The sequence below is a fragment of the Lontra canadensis genome, unplaced genomic scaffold (assembly GCF_010015895.1).
Source record: "Lontra canadensis isolate GAN:19392208 unplaced genomic scaffold, GSC_riverotter_1.0 scaffold6, whole genome shotgun sequence".
Lineage (NCBI taxonomy): Eukaryota > Metazoa > Chordata > Mammalia > Carnivora > Mustelidae > Lontra > Lontra canadensis.
Window position 1 is genome coordinate 3,731,959 of NW_022631000.1, and position 19,027 is coordinate 3,750,985.

A 19,027-nucleotide genomic window follows, 5' to 3' on the forward strand; every position below is an offset into this window, starting at 1 on the left:
GGTGTAAAAGTATTATATATAATTTTTTTTTAAGCCTCAATATATTGTGGCATTTCATGGTCCATAATAACTCCAAAAATACTTTCTAGTGACCTTAATTTTAAAATCTTTACAAATGCTCTTTTTTTGTTGTTTAAGTATTTGGCACTTTTCTAAATTCTGTCTTTGAAGCCCATTATAAATTTTTTTTACCATTTAAATATCTCTCTTCCACCACTCAACATTCATTTAATGCACATGTATTGAATGCTAGTCCTTCCTTGTGTAATATGAAAACATGCCTGCGTTAAAGCAGTTTTTCCTTTGGTTGCAATAACACCAGTGTTTGAGCATCAAATAAACACTTTTAGAAGGACTTCAGTATCTGTATGTTGGTACTTTTAATGGGATGCTGTGTGATGGTACAAAACCCACGTATTCTTTTATTTTTATTTTTATTTTTTATTAACATATAATGTATTATTTGTTTCAGGGGTACAGGTCTGTGAATCATCAGTCTCACACAACTCACAGCACTCACCACAACACCTACCCTCCCCAGTGTCCATCACCCAGTCACTCTATGCTTCCCCCCCATTCCCCAGCAGCCCTCAGTTTGTTTCCTGAGATTAAGAGTCTCTTATGGTTTGTCTCCCTCCCCGGTTCCATCTTGTTTCTTTTTCCTCCCTTTCCCCCACAAACCTCTGCCTTGCCTCTCAAATTCCTCATATCAAAGAGATCATATAATTGTCTTTCTCTGATTGACTTATTTAACTTAGCATAATACCTTCCAGTTCTATTCACATTGTTGCAAATGGCAAGATTTTGTGGTTTTTGTTTTTTTTTTGGATGGCTGCATAGTATCCATTGTGTGTGTGTGTGTGTGTGTGTGTGTGTGTGTGTATCACATCTTATTTATCCATTCATTTGTTGATGGACATCTAGGTTCCTTCCATAGTTTGACTGTTGTGGATATTGCTGCTATAAACACTCGGGTGCATGTACCCCTTCGGCTCACTACATTTATATCTTTAGGGTAAATACCCAGTAGTGCAACTGCTGGGTCATAGGGTAGCTCCAATTTCAACTTTATGAGAAAGCTCTGTACTAAAACTCCAGTATTCTTAATCTAGAAATGTTGGCAACATTAGAGTTAATAAAGACTAAGTCTGTAGCGAGGGGACTTTGATAAATCTCAACATGCTCAGTCCATCGAAGGTGGTGTAAGGAAGTACATACAACATGGCAGACCAGTAAAACCCTAACAGTGTAGAGTTGTTCAGTTGGTATCCCTGGCTTTCTGGGACAGTATAATAATATTTAATGACTGGGGTGCCTGGGTGGCTCAGTGGGTTAAAGCCTCTACCTTCAGCTCGGGTCATGATCCCAGGGTCCTGGGATGAGCCCCGCATCGGGCTCTCTGCTCAGCAGGGAGCCTGCTTCCTGCCTCTCTCTCTCTGCCTGCTTTTCTGCCTACTTGTGATCTCTGTCTGTCAAATAAATGAATAAAATCTTAAAAAAAAAATTAATGATTATGGGCAAGCTTTTTAAATTCCTCATCTTTACTTAAGCAAAGACCCAGAAGTTAAAAAATGTTGAGCTCATTCCTTCAGTTTGGATTGTGTGAAGGGGATGTGATGTCTTCCACCTGTCTTGTTAAACGTCAAACGTGAGTAGATTTTGATCAAGGTCCTCACAGTGAGGATAAAAGTGATAAAAGTGGCTGTGGGTCAGTGATAAAGCAGAAACAATTAGCATTTTTAAGCTTTTATTATAAGAAACACTAAGACATATACAAAATAAATAAAATAGTTTAATGAGCCCCTATGAGCCTATCTCCCAGCTTTAAAAAAATATCAGTATTCAGCTTTTCTTGTTTTATCTTTGCTTCCACTCATTTCCTGACCTTACTCAATTATTATTATTATTTACAGAGGTTGTGTGTATATGTGATGGGGGAGATATAACTTAAGGACATTGAAATGCACAAATCTTAACTGTGCAAATTTTACACATAAGTACGCACTGTTCCTCCACCTGTATCATGATCATCAGTGGGATTTATACTTATTACTGTGGATGTTATAAGGTCTGTACGTACTCACATGGAAGAGAGGGAATTCTTCCCCTATTTACTCCCTGATGCTCAGGCCTGGTAGTTGGGTGTTATACATGGGCTTAAGAGACTTTAGACGGATGAGCTTTTGCTTCCAGGCTAATAGTTCTTGAACATTATTTTCAATTATAGACTCTGAAATACCCTCCCCTCCTGCCTCTTCATGGTACACGGAAGAGGAGATAGCTATCATGAATTAGAGGAGAGAGAAGGTAGAAAAATCTCCAAGTCCCATGTTAATCCTCAGTGTCTTTGCTTGGTTAAAAAACTGGAAAGAATTAAAGTCCAATGACCTATCTCAGGCTTCTACCTAAATGAAGTAGTACTTGTTTTTTTTTTTTTCTTTCTTTCTTTCCTTTTTTTTTTCGATCTCCAATTATTCATTTTTGAGTTATAATAGTAGTTTTATTGTACCTTTAGATTTCTATTCTCTTAATGAATCAGGATGTTGACAAAATGTTAGTGTATCCAGGTATGTCTTAGCCATGGATGTTGCACAGTGCGGTTGAGTGGAGGCTAGGACATAGTAGACTATCGGGATGATCTGGGGGCTGTAAGCAGCAGACAGCCTGACTTGAAAAGGTTCTCTTCTGCCTACATTTCCTCTTGCTAGCTTCGCTCAGTCCAACCAGTTCAAAATACAGATCACTACTGATAAACAAACCTTTAATTCTATGTATCAGAAATACTCACAATATTTCTTTCCCCCGTTGGCATTGAAGATCACAAACCAACAAGGAGATAATTTTCAAATGAAGTCAGATTTTTTTCATTTCTCGCCAAGATATTGTTACTAACTCACAGTCTGTGGCTATTTGCAAGGCTGATCATAATTCTGCATAAAACTGCCTATATTCCTGTGTCACTCTTGAATAATCAAAATCCAGAGCTTCAATAAGGGTGCTCCTCATTTACAAGGTTAATTCCTCCAATAATGATGTCTACACTCTTGCACACATTTCAGAATTGAGAATTTATTGTATAGGGCACAAACTCATTGGATATGCAGTGTAAATAACCTTATTAAGAATGCAAGGAGAGGATATACATTACTGTTCTGTTGGGTCAGAAGGGTAAACACAACAAGAAAATGAGGCATTTACCACTAAGTGTCCAACTGATTTATTTTACCGTGCCTTTTTCATTTTGAGCCTTTTGAAGCACAGGCTGGCTGGGTACTCTGCCCTCACCTAGGCATTCAGAGAAATTCTAAATTCTGGAGGGTGTGGGAACTGTCCCAGAGAAGAGCACACCAGGGACTATGCGCTAACTGGAGTTAGAATTGATACAATGTTTCAGGTCAGTGTGAGGTGCTTTTGTGCTCCCAGGTGTTTCTGGGAGGTGTTTGCAGGTGTTTCTTAGGATTCAATAAAATATACGATAGAGAATTTTCCCTGCCAGTGTAAACAAATCTCCATTGATACAGATCTAAGCTGTGACATAGCTCTAAATAGAAACCAGAGCCAAGACAGAGCAGGATATACTAACCCTTCAGCCATCTCCTATTGCTATATTTCCTTTCTCCTATATATGGTCTGTATTTCCAGTTTGACTCAGTGCTTTGAAAGAAGGAAGTTGTTGTCTGCTTCTTTTCTGCCTCGAGATAGCACCCAGTATAGTAGCATGCCAATGGGGAGAACTCTGTCAGCCAAGTGGTCTTCTGTGACATGAGGTCACATTTTATAGAACAGAAAACACTATATCAAAGTTATACTATCCTCAGGGCCCTTCTTCCAAGGGCCACTTAGCTTAGTAGTATACACTTTTTTTAGTCCTTGGAGTAACAGAATATTTTTAGGAAGACATCAGTGTGTTTCAAACTAGTATCAGTTGTTACAGTACTTCTTTACCGGACAATGATAATGATTATAGATCAGTATTTATTACTATAGGTTTTACTGTGTTGTAAATATTGTAGACTTGATTGGACTCATGAGAAAAGTATTTGGCTTTATGATGATCTCCAAATAACAATTATAATGATTTTATTTTATTTTATATTTTATTTTTTATTGTGTTATGTTAGTCACCATATAGTACACCATTAATTTTTGATGTAGTGTTCCAAGATTATATTTTATAATCTGTACATTTCTCTAAACAAATAGCATATTGAGATTTACTCAACATTCTATTCTCTGGTTTGCAGGGAGAGGATGGAGTACCTCCCTTTCTTTTATCCAGCTCTCTGAGGTTCATTTTTTGGCTTACTTTGTATTCATGCTTATTGACGGAGAAAGATGGTTTCTCACTTTTCATTGTTCCAAATCCCTGCCTCATGGAAGCAGAAATTTTACTTACTTAAGAGCTTAAATTAAATTAGATAGCCATGTGGACTCTCAATTGCAGAAGGCAAAGAAAGATAGCTAACAGAAGACCTAGGGTTGTGTGGTGAAAGGAATAGCAATCTAAAATTTTGGAGGGTCAGGTGCACATCTTCCAGGGGTTTATAGAATAAAATCAATAAAAGTAAAATGTGTTAAATAAAATTTGGAATTTTCATCAGCATGTCACCTCTTTTTTTCCATTGGAGACCAAGTCATGTGACCCACCCCATATGGCTCTGTGGTACTGAATAATGTTCTAAGCTTTTACTAACATGACCTGTCAGGGTCAGCTTCATCTAGATCCAATTCTGAATATATTTCTTTTATTTAAAAGTCTACACTGCTGGTGAAATAAAATTCCTCGTTCTTTGTCTCATTCAGCTCTTCTAAAGGAGGTCTGGGTTGGGAGTGAGAAAGGGTGGGCTCCATTCCTTGCCCTAGTGCTAACCAGCTGGTGGTGACCTTGAGTATGTAGCCATTTGGGGCCTTGGTTTTCTTTTTGTCAGATGAAAGAGTTGGGCTACATAACTTAAGATTTTTTCTATCTTTAAAATTCTCTCCACATCTTTAAAAAAATATTTTAATCCTTATTGATTATCTGATACTCATTAATGATGATTGACTATACTCTCACCTTGCAAATACTTGAACTGGGTCCAAGAACTATATAAGTCTGTGTCTTAACTATAGAGAAAAAAACATGGTTACAAGAAGGGAGGTGGGTGAGGGGATGAGTTATGTAGGTAATGGGGAGTAAGGAGTGCACTTGTTGTGATGAGCATGGGTGCTGTATGGAAATGATGAATCACTAAATTGTATACCTGAAACTAATATTGCACTGTATGTTAACTAGCTGGAATTTATATAAAAACTAAAAAAAAAAAAGGGAAAAAAAAGAAATAGATGAGACAAATTAAGTCAGAGCCAGATTTAGAACAGGGAGACTGTTCATTGCCTTAGGAAAGGCCAGTTTCGTGGGTATGAGAGCAGGGCAATCATATAGGGTCCCCTGTTTAGGACTTGATGCAATGTGGTCGTCTTGAAATTCTTAATAATGTTCTTTAAATTTGTATTCTGTAGTCAAAAGGAAGGAACATACACTGAGGTCTTGGATCCTCTACTTACAGAATCTACATGATTCTGCCTTCTATCATCTCTTTATTTCCCCTGGCTGGGGGCCAAGCCACCCACTCCCTTGACTCCACCCAGTGACTTCTGTTGCCTTCTGTCCCCAGCGTGGCTCAGGCATGGGTGTGGAACAGACGCCTTGGGTATTTTTATTCCCAAGGGAGCAGAACATTAGATGCAAATAAAAATCACCATGATAGTTTGGGAGACTATAGAAGAACAGATAAAGTTTTCTCCTGCTTTTGAACAAGGGGCTCATATTTTCATTTTGCACTGAGCCCTGCAAATTGTATGGCTGACCCTCACCTCAGGCCTTCATAAACATTTTCTTTGCAAGGATTAGAAATTAGCAAGAACATCACCCTTTCAGTATTACTTTGTATATTGCATAATAACAAAAGTATATAATGTGTAGGTATAATATATAATATAATGATGTTTATGGTGTTACTATTATTCCAGATCTTATTTCTCATTTTTGTAGGTTCAGGAACTTGATTTTTTCTTTCTCTTTAAGTATTAGCTTCTGGAGGATTATTTCACATCTACCAAATTATGAGAGGCTCATGAATTAATTTATTTTACATTGATAAATTGTTGGAAATACTGATATATTGGGATATGAACACATTTTCTTCTCAGGAGAGATGTCTATTTGGGAAATCAGATGATTTTAAGAAAACCCAGACAAAAAGTGTATAGATAATCTTTAGAAATAGTACAAAATAATAGATTATTATGCACCTTTTTTTTTTTTTTTTTTTTTTAACTATAGGACTATACCTGCTGAGAAGGCTAGAGGCTCATACCTGCCAATCAGGGTACCCTGTTCTATGGATTATGCTGGAGGCACAACTCTACAGTATTAAATTCTCAACTCTTGTTTGCCCAGACTTTATCCCTCAGAAAGCATTGGGTGTTATGGAATCCAGTCCCATTGGAGGATCTTTAAGAATTGTATTTACCCAATATTTATAATGTCAGTATGTTTGTTTTATTTCTACAATGAGATGCTCAGCTCAAGCAAATAGTACAAATATTATCAGAAGTAAGAGCTCAATACCAGCTCTACCAAAATGAAAATTATTTGAAGATGTTTTTTAATATCCATGTGGATATGATGCTTAAGAGGTCTAATCTGCAGGTTCTGCAGAGTAAATTTTGAGAGTGATTCATCTTGAAATGGCATTAAGGTGTAGTCCTCCTCAAATTCTCATAGGTATTCACATGATAGAGGTTGAGAATTACTAAAGTACACTCTTAAAGTTTCTAGTTAATGTATTTGCAGAACTCTGAGGATTTAACTGTGTTCTTGTTCAGACCTCTGGCAAGAACTGAAACTGCTTTTTTGAGAAAAGTCTTGGTCCTGCCTGATTCAATTGCTCTGCAGCTGGGCAGGAATACAGATAAATTATTCAATGTTTATAGAAAAAATAAAAATCTCGTCAACTACACAGCTAGTAGCTGCCATAAAGAAATGAGCCCATTAAAAAAAATGTGTCCATTCCAGGCATTTATAAAAACCTCAGTTTTCAAATATATGTTACATATGCTATTCTTTAAAAGGCCACCCAAAATAAATAGCCATGTTTTCCAAAATTTATAATCTCCCCTCTGTTTTTTCACTGGAAAACTCTGTAATCCAGCTCTTCAAAACATTGTCATTTTAGTGATTGATTCATTTACTCATCCAACTAGTATTTGGTGATCTCCTACTGGGAGTTCTTTCAGACACTAGCTATAAACACAACAAAGACTGAACCTGTGGATCACCATAGAGTGGTGTGGATACACAATGTCAGATAATGACAAGAACTATAACAAATATAGGAATGTTAGGCTTATAATAATGTATTTATTAATATTATCCTGAAAACCAGCATGAAGTTTCTGGAGCAGACAGATTTATCATTATTTATTTGTAGCAAATAATAACATCCAGGTGCCCTTGTGCCACAGTTTCTTCCTTCTGGGGCAATGCAGTGAAAGCCAGCTGTCACTCAACATATATGGGGTCTGTATTGTAGATGAGTACCCCCTGCTCACGTCCCATGAATCTGGACATTTATACAGGAGAGCGAGGCAGCTGTCTTTCCTCCCTTTTTGAGAGACTTTCCTTGGAAATGGGAAGGATCTTGGGTCCTTCTTTTGGAATGTGTCCATGGCACTGGGTCTCATCTCCCCTTAAAATGTAAGCACGTACTTCAAGAGAGATAAAGCTCTCTGGAGTTCTCGTTATTTAGTCAGTCCTAAATTACCTTCTAAGGATTGTGTTTTAGCTTTCGTTCCAAGTTTCAGTAAAATGCTCTCAGAAGGCCCTAACTTTGCAGAAACCGGTGTGTTTTCTCCACAGCTGCAAGAAGGTTATGGGATAGAGTACTTGATGAGTTCCTCTAGATTCACTTGTCAGCTATGACCTCTCTGAGGAGGGGATCTAAGCTTCGATTTGAAGGGCACGAAGGAGCCAACGTTGAAAATGTGTGGAAAGGGAACATCTGGCATAATGATCTTAAGGTTAGAATGAACTTGGAATGTTTCAATAACGGAAGGAAACCAGTGTGGATAGAATGTAATGAGGAAAAGGAAAAAGATACAATCAGAGTAGTTCCTGGTTTCCCAGAACATGGAGAGGATTTGGATTTTATGTTAAGGGTAATGGGAAGCTATGGAAGGATTTTTAATCAGGGAGGAAGCTACCTCAATAGTCTGGGTTTAAAAAACCCTAGCTGTAGTAATAGATGTAGCAGTTAGCAGTAGATGTAGAGATGAGTGGGTATTATATGATCATTTCTTTATTATTCCCCCATTCAATAAATGTACCGAGTGCCTACTATGTGCTATGTAGATATGAGCAAGGTTCTGAGGACCTGGGCTTGAAAGCTTGACATGATCTCTGTCTTCCTGAAATTTCGGCTACAGTGAGGGAGAGAAAAGATTGTGTTTGGGTTTGTAGGAGATGCTGTGGAAACAGAGGGGAGCAGCTAACCCAGGGTGTCACTGAGGCATGTAAAGGAAGTCTGAGTTAAGGTTGTATTCAGTTGTAGGTGACAAAAATTCAGTTAAAGTGTCTTATTTTATTTATCTTCTCTTTCATGTAAATGGAGTCTGGAGGCAGACAGTACTCCAGGGCTGTTACGGTAACTGGAGGCCATTGAGGTCCAGACATCCCCTGGTTTTCAGCATCCTTATCCTTAATGCATGGCCATTCTCCTCATATTTACAAAAACAGAGATTCCCCTATAGACATCACTTCTCAATTCTAGGAAGAAAGAAAGGGAAAGGGTAAAGAGAAAAATATATATTGCAAAGGTTTGCCCATGTTTTCAGGAAGACAGTAACACTATGAAAAGCCCGATACTTAACTGCAGTTTATACAATATATTCTTTGCCCAGAACTACATCTCAAGTCCATCTTCTGATTCGTGGGACTGTGGAAAGCTAAAGTATTTTTAACAGAAACATTACCCACTAAATTAATTTGTGTTCTATTAGAAAGGGAGATGGAGTGAATAGGTATTAGGAAGGCAATTAAAAACAACTGGCACAGTGATGATTTCTGTAGAAAGTGAAAGCTGAGACTTGGAAAAAAAGGGAAATTCTCAGAAGGCCATTGAGAGACTTACAGGAAAGAAAAAAAATACCTGTCACTTAATGTTTTTTTCTCAACTCTTTTTTTTTTTTAAGAGCAGTGATAAGAAACAGTATATAAAAGAATGTGTTCTTCATTTTCTACAAAGTTGCTATAGAAGACACTGTTCATATTTTAGTCAGTGTTCCTTTACATATTCTTACTTCATTCCTCTTTCACTGTTTGATTCTTGTCCTTTTAGTTTTTCATAATAGCTTTATTATGTCTATTCCTCTTACTTATAATATCCCTTAAATCAGTTTAGAAGTAGGTGGAAACCATCTATTGTAGCTATGGCTAAAAGTAAACAAATGTAATAATATAGTAAGTTTCAGGAAAAAATGTGTTTGACTTTTGGAAGTTTTTCTAAACTAAATGTCTAGTATACTGGACCTTGTGGTCAGTCCTCATTAAACAGAAAATAAAAAAACCAGACCCATGTGTATCACTGGCTAGAATATTACCCTTGTAATAAAGGAATTATATAAAATAAAATGAATTTAAAGCTATGCTAAACTATTAAATATATTAATTTTATTCCTTAATCTCAGATTACATAGAGTATTTGTTTCCTGACACTTCTTAATCTGTCTAGCCAATATTTCTTAAAACTTGAGGAAGGTACCCCTCCTTTGTAAAGAAGGAAAATTGCTTAGGATAACTATCAGTAAACAACTCTTTAGAATTTTGATGTCTTGTGGAAGTAGCAATTATTGAACTGACTCTACTAAAGTTTTTTAGTCCAGCAAAACACTTTGCTGATTTTAAGGTGAGAGTTCAAGTGTGGGTCCAAGTCAAATACATTTTCACAAATAACCTTGCATGATCTTGTGGTTTAAATATGGACGTTCAGTAGTCCCATGCCTCAGAGAGGACAGGGGATACTGGATTAGGACCAGAAATCACTACCAAGATGGTATCAGGCATGGTTTGCATAAACCTGAAAACATTGATTGGACTTTGCATAAATTATTCTTGGGAACTTATTATATCTGTTTAAACTCATTTTCTAGATGACTGATTATATTTATAAAAACAATAGTTGTAATGTTTGCTCTCCTGTTTAATTTCAAATTTGATAATTTGGAGAATCCTCCATTCAGTGTGAGCTCTGGTTCCTTTTTCCTCTTGATTACATATTGATCTGATTGAACATGAGTATATGGAACCATTGTTGCAATGTGGCTTTTGGCATTTATAGACCAGGCATTTATGGGTGTGTTACCACCTTAAGGACATTTTACTTTTTATATTCAGGTAATGAGTAACTATTTGCTTAGAGTCGAGTTGAGTATTAGTATTGGGCAAATACATGCATTCATTTAATTTTGTCTCTCTTTTACTATACATACTATTATTGCAATTACAGTATGTTTTGTCTCACATTTTGCATTTTAATTTGAAATTTAAAGCATCATAGAAAAGTTGTTTTCAAAAACTGAAGAGATGCTCAAAAATGTGTATATGTTTCAGAGGGGCCTGGGTGGCTTCAGTTGGTTAAGTGTCTAACTTCAGCTCATGTCATGATCCCAGGGTCCTGGAATAGAGCCCCACATTGGGCTTCTTGCTCAGTGGGAAGCCTGCTTCTCCCTCTCCTACCCCTGCTCATGCTCTTTCTCTCTCTCTCACATAAATAAATAAAATATTTAAAAAAATTATATGTGCTATTAATGCAACAGATTGCTAGCTACTCCAGTATTTCATACACACACACACACACACACACACAAGTCATTACATCATTCACTCAGTTTCTAAAGCCTGCTAGGCTCCTGATGGTACAAATGAAGTAACCTTTCAGCAACCTAACACTGGACTGCAGAAATGATGAAATCAGGAAGCCACTTAGAGTTTAATCCCCTCTCTATTAAGAATTCTTTTTGGAGAAACACAGGAGTTGCTGCTTGGCACCTACAAGTGCATAGGAAACCTGTTGAGTGGAAACTGGCCCAAGTACCAAAGTCCTGAATGGATTTCTTGTTTGTGAAAGGCTTACTACACATACCTGTGTTCAGAAAGAGGGTAAAGGAGATGGGAAGAGAGATCAGATAAGAATACCAATATATTTCTCTTATATTTAAAAATGTAATAATATTCACCTTCCAAAGTATTTATTGGGCAAAATGGAAAAAAAAATTGGCCTAATAATTGGTTATATAAAGATTAACAAATGTTTCAAAAATAATTTTTAAAGGATACCAGATCCTTAGAAAGCATTGTGTCTGTTTGCAAAATACTTTTTTGGTGTCCTTAATATACCCATCTATGTTCATTATGGGGATGAAATACGTAGACTTTCAAATAACACAAAGTGGTTGGGAAAGTTTATTTACATAAACAGAGTATTTAATTGTGGGATGAAAGGATGGGAACTGGAGGCAAATCAGATTCTACTTCTCCAAACCTGAGCATATGTAAAAGAAATCCTTTGCCCAGCAGAATTAGCAGATGGTCTATATTCCCTTGGTGTACACGGGCTCAATTCCATGCTGATTTGGGATTATTCATTCAAATGTTTTGGTCTCTTCTGAAACTTTAATAAGGTAGATAAGAATAAACCATGTCATTCATTTTGTTTAATATGATTCAGAGAGTTATTAAGGTAGCTTTTATACTTGGAAAAATAGTTAACACTCCAACATACACAGTTACTATGACTGGTGTAGACCGTTTCCTTAGAAAGTCAGCTAACTTATACATTGATCTGATTTCACAATCTAAACTTGATGAAAAAAATATTATTCTATCCTCTGTGTTTGAGATAAAGGTGGACAGGCAGTGAATACGTGGGACAGAATCAGAACTCCAAAAGACTCATTCAGTCAGGAATGATGAGTTGATTCTGAGAAGATAAAGTTTATTATGAATAAATATATATTTTTTTCATTTTGGGTGCAAATAAAAACTGAAAAGAAAAACTTCTGTAAAGTTGTTAGGTAGGGGAGATGGGATTTAGCAGAAAAGATAGAACATTAGCTTGCTGTATTAGTCAGGGTTCTACAAAGAAACAGGACCAATAGCAAACCACTCTCTCCCTCTGCCTCTCCCTCTCCTCTATCTTTATCATCTCTACCATCTCATCTCTTTCTTCGTCATCTCTATCTCTATATGTACTCTCATGATTATATTTAATGTTGACTATGTGGAGAGGAGTTAGATGCTTTTTTTAAAAAATGGTGATGGAGAAAAATTGATTAATAATATACCATTCATGAAGAAATTTCAGAGAGTGAATATTTTACATATGCATTGCATTTTCATCCATAACATATGTTTCTGTAGGTCAAAGCCATAGGTTTGAAAAACTAGATAACATTTTGTTCTTCATCTCTATTCTCTGTTTTGTTAGGATAACGCTACCGAATACCTTCCTGAATGTGTCAAAGAGTAATGGTGATGTTATGACTTGTCTCCTTTGACGTGACTATAGTAAAACTAGTATCAAGATGGTAATTTGGATTTACTGTTTTCCTCTCCAAGATGTGGTATTTTATTTTTTGATAAAAATACATAAACTGTGAGTTTGGGCTTCGTGGTTAGTTAGCATAGTGAATATATAAATGGGTGCATGGAATTCACTCTGTGACTCAAGAAAATGTCACTACCCACTAACTGGGCAGTATTGCCTAAAAAGGAAAAGATCTTAGCAGGAAACTATCTCATTTTTTTCTAATAAGAAAATACCATTGATTTTTCACTTTAGACATGGTGGCAAATTGGCAGCTCAAAGTTGTAATCCAGTCCAAATAAGGAAAAATGATTTATAAATGGGAGGCAGCATATAAAAGTCAAGTAGTTACAAATAAAATCCTTGATCTGTTCTTTTCTTGAAAATTTTGAATTTCCCACATTATTGAGTATTTATTCCTGAATGGCAACCATCTCCTGAAAAAGTGTTAACCATTGTCCTTAGGCAAGACTTGTGCCTTCCAGTTGGTTCTTTCCTGCCACAAACTCAATGTACCCTATGCCTATTCACCAGGGGGCTTACATTGCTTATTTAAATTACCTTTGAGCCTTTGTAGTCTTTGAAGTTTGTTTCCTCTTTTATAAAAGAGGTGGTACCCAACTTGACCAAAATGTCCAAGATGAATTACCATCCTGAAATGTGTACTGAAACTACTGTGGTATTCTATGTTTCTGGCTTAGAAATTTCTTAGAAGTTTGGTTTTAAAAGGATTGGGCCTGCCTTATTATGACAATAAAGATATGATTAGAACAATTTTTCCTACCATTATCCAGTTTGTGGCTTTCAACGAAGATTTGCTGGAAATACAAACCACGATTTCAGTGCTTTTATTGGCAAATAGGGCTGTATCGGTGAACTGATACAGTAATTGCACTTTTATAGCCTCAGCACTCCAAGTTACAATTATTTTAAATTTAATGCTTTTGATTAGGTGTTTCCAGAAATGAGAGTGCTTAAGTAATCCAAGAAACAAGGAAATGTCTTCTAAATGTAGGGATGATTTAAAAGCTTTCTTAAAGGTATTCAATATCAGATACCTAGTAAAGCTAGTTCCTGGAATTGATCATCTGTAAATAAATAACTAGCAAGAAATTGTAGTACTATAAATACTGTAATCACCATAAAATCCTCATTGAAAGTATCTAGAATATATCAGTAAATCTTTCTGTAAGGGGAGTCTCTAGAAATACCTGAAAACAAAACAAAACAAAACAGAGGTTTTAAGTATCATATGATATAAGAGCAATGATCTATCAGTGTTTCTACTGATGGTCTTAAAGTAATAAGTTTAACATTCCGTTAATAACCTTTTCCCCTTTTATGGTGCAACAATGCCTACAGTACAATAAAACTTTAGCCTTATTGCTGCTTGCTAACTTATCAACTAACAATTTATCCTGATCAAGAAGTAAGGATAATTTATTCCGGTTTTAGACTCTAGAGATTAGAAATATTTGGTTAAATTACTCGTTGAGCTGGGAAATCGATTGCATTTATGTATAAAGCTTGTGTGGGCCCTCTTTCAAGTGGGGCTAAATCTGCTTTTATAAATTGTCTACAATACTATGTGGACTGAAATCTCATTAGGACATAGAGCCAATTTATTTGTGTATAGAGCACATGGGCTACAACTGATTTTGTAAGGACCTGAAGAACATAGCTCTCTTACAACTCAGCTCTGCAGTAAGAAGCCTGTGGGGGTGCATCCATGAGATGCCCACGTGACGGCAGAAAATGAAATGCAAAGAAAATTGACTGGGGAGAATCTATGATACCAAAAGCTATTTTCTGGCTGCTGGATTAATTGGTTATATCAAAGTAAAAAAAAAAATGACCTATATATATTTTAAGAGTTCCTTTATCTAACTGAGTTTGGGTCCATTTTATTTTATTTTATTTTATTTTATTTTATTTCTTACTTATTTTATTTTTTTTTTATTATGTTCAGTTAGCCAACATATAGTACATCATTAGTTTTTGATGTAGAGTTCAACAGTTCATTAGTTGAGTAAAACACACAGTGCTCATCACATGTGCCCTCCTTAATACCCATTTTAGAACGAACAGGAATTTGGGGCACCTGGATAGCTCAGTCAGGTAAACGTCTGCCTTCACCTTGGTCTCACATCATGATCCCAGGGTACTGGGATGGAGTGCCATGTAGGGCTCTCTGCTCGGGACGGGGAGAGGGGGGAGCCTGCTGCTCCCCCTGCTTGTGTGCTCTTGCTTGCTTGCTCTCTCCACTCTCTCTTTGTCAAATAAAATAAAATAAAATAAAAATAGTAATTCTGAAAGTGAGACTAAACTTTCACATGGTACAAACTTGATCAAACATAGAGGTTAAGAGGTACAAAGTTCTTATGTTCATTTTATAATATAGTTCTTTAGTGTGAAGCTTAAACTTTGCTTTAATAGAAAACTAGAGTAAAACTGGTCTTCTTTATTTAATTTTTCCTTTAATTCTGAAAGAAACATATTTCCCCAATTACAAGTTATAAGAAAGAGTTATAGACATTTTCTGTAATCCTGTACTGCTCTTTTTTATTCATTCATTTATTCAAAACATGTCATTGAACACTACCTACATACTAGGCATTCTCCTGGGGCTAGGCAAGCATCAGGGAACAGGAGAACTCACAGGAGGGATTACATTCAGGTAAGTGTCTGGAGGGAGAAGACCCAGAAGTAAGTAAATTACTTAGTACACTAGAAAGTGGTAAGTGCTTTATAACTGGATGAGACTGAATCATCCGGGGAAGCAAATGTACATATAGAGGCGAAGAGGGCAAAGACTGAGCCCTGGGGGCAGTACCATCCCTGAGAGATAACTTTGTGAGAAGCCTGGAAGTTAACCTTTGCCCTTGTTCCTTACCGGGGCGGTGGGGGGGGGTGGCTGGTGATTATCAATTTCACCTTTCTAGGTCTGACTCTAATAACAAAAAGACAAAGACTTGTCTTTGTGTTTCACAGTGGAAAGATCCTTAGGTTGAATGACAGAGATTATGTAACTCTCCTGTTAGCAAGATCCTAATGTACTGACTTATTATCACTATGTTTTAGTATAGCTCCATGCACAAAGAGGGCTTTTCACTTTCATTTTCTAGCTCAAACTATTCAGTCACAGAGTTCAGTTATATGATTTTTTTAAAAAGATTTTATTTATTTATTTGACAGACAGAGATCACAAGTAGGCAGAGAGGCAGGCAGAGAGAGAGGAGGAAGCAGGCTCCCCGCTGAACAGAGAGCCCAATGCAGGCTCGATCCCAGGACCCTGGGATCATGACCTAAGCCAAAGGCAGAGGCTTTAACCCACTGAGCCACCCAGGCGCCCCTAGTTGTATGATTTTTAAAGGAAATTGGGAGTGAGCCATGTAGTGTGAGGAAAACTGTTACTGGCCAGAGTGTCTTTGAGGTCTAAATTCAGCCTTCTTTAGGAACTGAAGGGCATCCATTGGTAGACTTTCCTCTGATTACAAAACATTTAGTAAATCCCCCCCCCACTTTTTTTTTTTTTTTGAACAGAATAACTGCTCAGATTTCCACTTCTGGTGCTATCAAATACCAATGAATATTTTATATAGCTAAAATTATTCCTTGATACAAGCATATGCTGCAGGTACAACTAATCAAATATTCAGCCAAGTCATATAGCTTGTAAGACAAGAAATCCCGTAATAAAGGGCTCAGAGTTTTCAGAAAACTGATAAAATTTTCTCTTAGAAGTTAGTGGAATGTATGACATTACTGTTCACTATATTTTAATGGCAAAATAATAACAAATAATGCCAGTTACTTTATCTCAACTATTTCATCTTTTCCTTGCTGAAAGCCTGTAATGGAATTACAGTCTTTTTAGCTAACCAACTTTCAAAGAATGTGGGTAGTGGTTTCAATATTTATGAAATGCTCATTTTTCTCATAGGATAGAGGCTACTGATTTTTTTTTCTGTAAGTGACAGAATTTATTAATTGATGTTTGAACCTGTTGAATTTTCATTTTAACTTTCAAAATGGTAAAGAACATGACAGAAATGTATTCAAAGTAAAACCTGAAACATCGCTTGAAAACACCTACCTCAAAAGCTTCGTTATAGAATGAAACAGCCTCTGGAGGGTGAAGAAAAGCTGCAGTTCCTGTCAACATAATTAGGAAGACCTAGAAGGGATTTCCTGGAATCATTTTCTTATGTTTTAGTAACAGTTCTTAACCAAAAAAATAATATAGGAAATTTCTATTAGTGGTAATCAAAAAATTGGTAGATTCATGTATCTCATATTTACTCATGAGTAGAATGGTGTTTTAAGTTTATGGAGCTGACACTTCTCTGAAAAACATGAACCTGGATCTGTTTGGTCTAGAAAGTACCAACTCTCTCTCAACTCTAAACAAGACATAGAAGGCTATGTGAATCGCCTCCAGTTATTATTTTTTTAGTAGTTACATTAGCTTTAAGTTCACTTGCCATTTAGAGAGAGAATTTGGTTCAGGGAATGGACTAGAAATCTTCAAAGGCTGAACTCTTAGATTTTAATCTCAGTTCACAGCAGCCACAGGCAACTTGCCTCTGTAAGAAGCAATTGAGAATGTAAATGTTGTTAATGTATCTTGAACCAATTGAATACAACAAAATTTTATAAAGCTATATGCTAGGGTATTACTGATAATGTGCTTTTTCCGGACAGGCATTATTATTAAACAGCTGGTGGAGTACTATAAATCTACACAATGGGCTTCGATCTGCCGTCTGGTCATTCCTAAGCACTGGCGTGCATAAGGTAAAGCTTTACTTTGGTCAAAATATCCTGAAACGTTTTTCCATGGCACCTGAATCCCAGTGTCCCACTTTCCTTCCCAATGAGAAATCATAATGGTTACTGGAGTGGAAGACTTAGATGACGTCCTGCTGGGTCCAAGGTCTCCAAGGGCTGATGGGGCATGTTGTTTGGAGATCCCTAAATAAAAGCAGAGATTATGAAGCAGGTTCAGTGTCTAACTCCTTTACAATTGGGTCCTGTTGGGTTTTTTGCATTGACAGCCTCTTAGTCATTATGATTCCAATCAAACCATTTTTCACGATGATATTCCATATCCCATTTTCATCACTACCTGAAATGTAGTATTGAAAGGGCCAGACATCTTTCACAAAGCATAACAGGACATTGATAACTGAGCAGATGGACTCCCAATCCAATCTCAGGCCTTGTTTCTTACTTTATAATCTTTTTTTTTTTTTTTTTCTGGACCAGCAGGCTTTCCCTCATCGGGCTGACGATGGCTTGCTTCACACATACCACTCAAGACTTCTGTGCAGTATAAAATAGAAGATCAAAAGCAGGTAGGAGAAAAAGAATAAGGGAATGAAATGAAAACTGAAAGAGATGTAGCTGGAAGGAAACAAAGGTCTATAAAAGACGAGCTCAAGTTTCATGTTGGTGATGATTAGTCTTGCAAAATCTTCTGAGACCGAGAAAGCATTTGCTTGTCGAAAATCCAGGGTTCCCCCCACCCCCTCTATTTTTTTTTTTTAAGCCTTTTCATAATGAGCAACTCTTCTCTCATTTGAAGGGTTGAATCTTTTCTGAAAAAGTTTGGTAAGGCCAGGCATTTGAACACTGAGTCACATGCACCAGAACCAAGCACATGGAGGACAGCTGACTCCACAGAACCAGGGACTTGGGTAAGTGCCCAGCACCAAAGCCACCTAAAGTGACAGCAAATGCTAACTTTTTAGTAAGCATGGAAAACTCATTTTAATTTAATACTTTTTTTTTATGTCATAAGGCAATCTCCAGTAAAATTCTGGTGGTGTGATTCCAGCGATTGGTAAGGGCTGGGCTGGGGAATCTCTTAATATCGCAAAAAGAAATGAAAAACATCTTTCCATATTTGAGTACAGAAAGGTAGAGAGAAATTTTTATTTTGTGAACTAGAGTCTCATCCCAAAGATTTGGGTTGGATTTGAAAAAAGGACTTACTCTTTTGATAGCTTCTTCAATTTTGAAGTTAGAGCCTGAGGTCAAAATTTATACATGATTACTTACACCTTTGATTTTGAGCCTGGAGTTCCAAACACAATGCACTTCCAATCGGCTATGGCCCACGGGTTTTCTATTAATGGAATACCTTACCTCATTTCTTACCAGAAAATCTGCTTGAATATGGGTGCCACCATCTCTACTTACAGAGATGATATGATAATTGAAAATAATTGTGGTTTTATTTTCTTTTAAATGAAAATAATTTTAATAATGAGTCTAATGTTGTTAGAATTGCCATGGAATCTCATGTAACCTGGGAGGAAACATGGTGATTCCCATTTCTTGGGTGACCTCTAACACTCCTTCAATTCTAAGATTGCCTTCAGTAAAACTAGTTGTTT